Here is a 5,665-nt window from a genome sequence, read left to right on the forward strand (position 1 = left end):
ATATATGGATGGATACTCAATGGTTGAGTCATAGTTTATCATCAGTCGATGAAGATTGTCTGTAAGTGGTTGGGGGAAAGCACCTCACTCTTATTACTGCTATTCATCCCGTGTTGGATGGGCAGCTTACCAGTTGTTAACCCTCACGGCACACGGACACCCCATCACCTACGACGGACGTGTATTATGTATTTGGTAGAGTCAGGTACCGGGCTTGTCGGACCAATAGGGAAAGGTAGAGTGATCGCCGATGAGAGGCGCACTTTAACTTGGACATTCAAGGGATTAGTTGGTTAAGCATGGGCGCCCAAGTGTGAATGGGGTGAGCTCCTATAAAAGCCAACTAAACCTAATTTTTACTCATTCTCTCATTTGTGCAATTGAAGAGTGCTCTTGCTCCATCTCCATCTTCTTCTTCTTCACCTCCTTGTGTGTGTGTGTGTGAGAGAGAGAGAGAGGGAGAGTGTGTGTGCGATCGAGCATTACGAAGGCACGACGGCGGCGAAGCGGTTGAGCGCGGCACGACTGCAGCTTCTTCTTCATCGCGGCGAGGAATCCACCACGAAGGCGAGCGTAGAGCGGTGAGTGTCACACCCTTTGTTTTCTTGAGCTTGCTAGTTTAGGCTTGTTGTGTGCTTGGAGCCGTTTGTGGCTCGCATACGGTGTATTGGCAAGTCCCTTGCTTCGACAGTGCGGCAAGGAGCGCACATTTTTGGCGCCGCTGCCGGGGATATGCCCTACACTAAGCTCGGTTAGCACTTTACGCTTCCTTGTGGTGCAATTTCTATCATAGGAAAGGCAGGGAAGGAGTGTGTGGAAGGTTTCTGTTTTTTGCGTTTTCTGCAATTGTTGTCAAGTTTCAATTTCTGCTATTGTCTGCGTTTTTTCAATTTCTGCAATTTCTGCATTTTCAAGTTCGGCGTTTTCAATTTCTGCAATTTTCTGCATTTCTGTCAATTTTCTGCAATTTCTCTGCGTTTTTTCTGCATTTTCTACAATTTCTGCGTTTTTTCTCTGCATTTTCTGCATTTCTGCATTTCTGCGTTTTTCAATTTCTGTATTTTCTGCATCAACAAAAAAAAAAAATTTGGAAAAAAAAAGTGTTTGAGAAAAAAAAAAAGAAAAAAAAAAGGGAAAAAAATTCGGAAATTAAAAACGCGAGCGAGTGGGCGGCGATATTTTTCGAAAATAAAAAACGCGACTCTTAAAACGGACGGGTTGGTTTGTATAAAAGATAGATCGGGATCGTTTTCCCAAGCCCAAGCCCAAGCCCAAGCCCAGGCCGCAGTCCTCAGTCTTATGATATATACTAGACTCACTCTTATATATATACCCTACTCCCTCAAGAGAGAATGAGAGCATGTGGGACAAGTCCTCCACTCTCCTCCTTTCTCTTCCCACTTGCACCCTTAGACTTTCTAGTTTGGGCCTAGTTCCCTACTGGAAATTGACAGTTTTAGGGATTCCGAGGGCATAGAGTGACCAAACGGAGGGCTGTAAAGCACGGCACGACCCTCTGACCGATACGCTCGTTTTGAGCTATCACACGGCCCATTCCACGACACGCTCTAAAAAATCTAGCAAAAAAAAACAAACAAAAAACACGCTAAAAACTAGTCACAAGGCCTCCTAGAGCAGCTTTTTGACACCTTAGGGTATCAAAAGCACATGCACTTACGCTCTGGGCGAGTGTTAGAACACGAGCATATTGAGGGTGCCTCTGTTCATACGGACACCCATTACCCATCCACGATAAGCTCTAGACCCTCAGCGGGGGACACAAGGTAGCACCACCCAAGACCCTAAAATAGCCGCTAGTGATTCCTCCTCCGACTCAGAAATCATGGAAGCATACCCTACCCAAAACACTGAGAGAGAAGGCCATGCACCTCCCGAAGCTCCACAGCCTAATACTAGTATGTTTAGCCGTTTCATGGAAACATTAGGTAGAGCTACTCGCTCGGAACCTGATGCAAATGAAGCACACGAAGGGGGTGGGGAAGTGGACTCTCCTTTCACATCGCACGTGGACCCCACACCCCCAAAGAGTGTCCATGTGGATATCCTGCCAACTTCTTACCAAGAAGGCCCTGTTGAGCTGCCTCCTTCAGAAGTTCCCTCTAGAGTACCGTTGGTGACAAGTAAAACCACGGGGAGCAACATTGCTTCTACCTCACAAGAAACCGTTAACACGTCGACTCTAGAAGGATTGTTCATTAATGATCATTGGACATACGACCTCCACACTAAGGTGTTGACGGATCTACACTCTGGCCACGCCTACCATGTAGGATGGATAGAGATTGTACAATCCACCTCTAGTGCCACGAGCATCGAAGATCAACAGAAAATGATCTGTAATGTTATCCATGGCATTATTCAATTAGAAAGGCAAAACCGAGGGTAAATATACTCTCAACTGGCCCCATGAGATTTCTGGATACGAGTAAGGCTCAACAGCCTACTCTATCACAAATGGAGACTCCTCTAATGAGCCCCATGGACCCATCTTACATCATTTCACCTGGGGTCTCTATGCAATCTGAGCCTCCGAGCGAAAACTTTAGCTTCCCTAACTTGGCTCAACCCTCTATTAAGGAAAACACAGTGCTCACTCCAGGGATAAGCCTGACAGAGAATGTACCGATGACATCTACGGTTAGCGCAGTGCCACTACCTAGTGTCGTAGTACCTAATATGGGGCCTCGACCGTATGTGCCTCTAGCCCCTTATGCACACATGGCCCCCACACCTCCAATTGTACCACTTGCTTATGCTCCTCGAGTGCCGCTCCCTAGCCCTTATCCGAGTGGACCTATGCCCGGTTCTGTTCCATATCCTGCATCATCCACACATATGCCAAGACCGGTACCCGTTCCTCTCCCACATATGATTCCAAGAGTACCTCCACCGGCCCTACCTCCTCACATAGGTGACTTGGCAGCGTTTGTTCAAACCATAGGTCGATCTATCGCGGAAAATATGCGTCACGCATCTGATAGAGAGCCTAGAAGTAAGGCAGTACAAATTGCCAAACTCACGCAAAATTCAATGGGGACGAAGATGCTAGAAAACACATTGAAGTGTTTGAACAAGTATGTGATTCCTTAGGGGAACGCAATGAACTACATAAGTGCAATGCCTTAAGCTTGACATTAAGTGGGAAGGCTGGAGATTGGTATAGGACCCTAAGGGTGGACGAGAAAACAATCTACCCTACCCTTCGAAGGTTGTTTCTAAAGGAGTACATACGAGAAGGTGTGCTTTGGGGTGTAGCATCTCAGCTACAGAAGGCCGAACGTAAGGAAGGAGAGTCAGTAAGGGACTTCATTAGTCGTCTAAAGCACTTAAACTCTCGCTGTCCTGTAAATGAGCGCTTCAACAATAACCAACTGCTTGATCGATTCATTCGAGGGTTGAGGAATGAAGGAATCTATAATGGACTAGTGATTAGAGGTATCACAACCTGGGAAGATGTCACTGCCAATGCAATCCAATTAGAGGACAACTTGATGATAGCAGGCATGAGGGTGTCTACTGACACGAGATCCACTAGCTCACAAAGCCATTGAGTATGAACCCATGACTGCAAAGCCCATTGCCAATGAGCCAAAGGTATTTGAGACATTCTTGACAGACCTCACCAAGGCAATCCAAGAGTCTCTTAAGGATAATCGACCCCCTCAAAATAGTCACATGTATCCAAGAAGGGAGCAACAATGGTGTTCCATTTGCTTAGGTCCACATAGCACTAGTGAGTGCCCTACGTTTAGAGTAAAATTTAATGGAACTTGCAACGCATGTGGTAGGTATGGTCACCAAGCTAAGGATTGTTTAATGATCAAACGTATGATGGCAAATAGACCACCTGTAGCCTGGACGGATGCGCCTCGAGCTCCTGTATTGATGCCTACTCCACCTGTTGAGCAACTACCGCAACACATGGTCCCTAGACCTCAAAATGTTGTACAAGCTACACCGCTACCACCTCCTGTGCTAGGACCGCAGCCCCCGCATCCAAGAGTCGCCCCTATGAACCAAGTGGGTTGCGAGCCATCTAATGCTTATGCAGATGGTTGTGAGGAGGAAATAGACACTAGTATTGCCTACGGACTTGATACATTGGAAGAATGTCCTATATACTACATGGAAGATTGTTGGGGACAAGTCAAGCCGGTTTATCAAGCTGCTGCTCTCGCATCCAGAGGTCAAAATATCAACACCCAGGCTAGGAGGCCACCTCTTCAATGCTACGAGTGTGGTGGACCACATCGAGCAGCGGAGTGCCCTATTAGGCTGCAAAAGAATGCTGCACAGATGCAAGTGAATCAAGGGAGCACGTCTGCAATGCCAATACTCACATGTAATCGTTGTGGCATAGATCACTTGATTGCCCAATGCCCCTATAACCCAAATGCGCCTAAAATCACACCCCTGAATTTGGTCGAAATTGCTAGTGTGACATCACCAATACCACCCGTCGCACCCGCTTATGCGATTACACGGTCCATGCTTCAAGGGCCAGGCCATATCCTCGAAGAGAGAGATACCGCATCAGTTATCCAAGCAAAGAAAAAGAAGACACGAAGGAAGAAGTCGCAGAATACGGAAAATTCAAAGCCAAGTTCCAAAACAAACATAGGAACAGGAGATGACCCCGTGTATATGAATGACCTCGAGGATGATTCAGATTCAGTCGAGACAATGGAGACTAGAACCAATACCACAAAGGGAAAGACCGACAAAGAAAACCGTAACATGGAACCAAATGAAAACCGAATAAGAGAAAACCATAAAGAGCCTCTGAAAACACCACAAGTGTTTCCAAATCCAATCCAAGACCCCCAAGATAAACCGCAGGGGCAAAAAGGGAAAAATCGTAAAAAGAAGATTGGGACGTACCCAAACCCAGTAGACGAGATTAGCAGGTGAAACATCTAAGAGGTTTAGTGGAGGAGACTCAAAGGAAACTAGAACCAGAACCCATGCATGTAAAAATTCATGACACAGTGTTTCCACACGCAAGTTCATCCACCCCACATGAACCATAGACCGTTAGCCATATCTAGTATCATCCAAGAAGGGAGTGAGGACAGGACATCAGAAAGTGAGCATACACCCTTCTTGTTGGAAAGGATGTTTAACGAAGGAATACCTGATCCCATTGAGGAATATGAGATTCCATCCTCACCAGTTCCTAGTCAAGGACCTACACCCTGCAAAACGCCAATGAATGTTGCCAAACTAGTGGACTTCATGTCTTCTGAGGTCCGAACCACGATCATAGCAAAGCTGTATGGAGATCCTGAGTTATTCCTTGCACTTCGAGCATTCCTTAACGAGAGCTACGAACGGGATTACCGCAGTTTGCGCAACCAAATAGGCCTGACTCGATTATGATTGATGAGGAAAATCATGTGCAATCACTTGACTTAGATGGACACGAGTCTGTGATCGAGGTACCCAGTATAACGAATTAGGGCAGTATTTTTTAAGGCGACGAGTCTAATGCGACCCTACCCATCACTACCAAGGGATTAACTATAAAGGGAATTCTTGATGGTGGTGCGGGGAGAGTTTAGCATCGTTACAAAAGATTGTTTGGAATCCATGGGAAAACCCCGCCTCAAGTGTTACTATCATTGTGGTAAAGATGGCAAATGGT

This window comes from Adiantum capillus-veneris, chromosome 10, assembly GCF_014529385.1.
Source record: "Adiantum capillus-veneris isolate H3 chromosome 10, ASM1452938v2, whole genome shotgun sequence".
NCBI lineage: Eukaryota > Viridiplantae > Streptophyta > Polypodiopsida > Polypodiales > Pteridaceae > Adiantum > Adiantum capillus-veneris.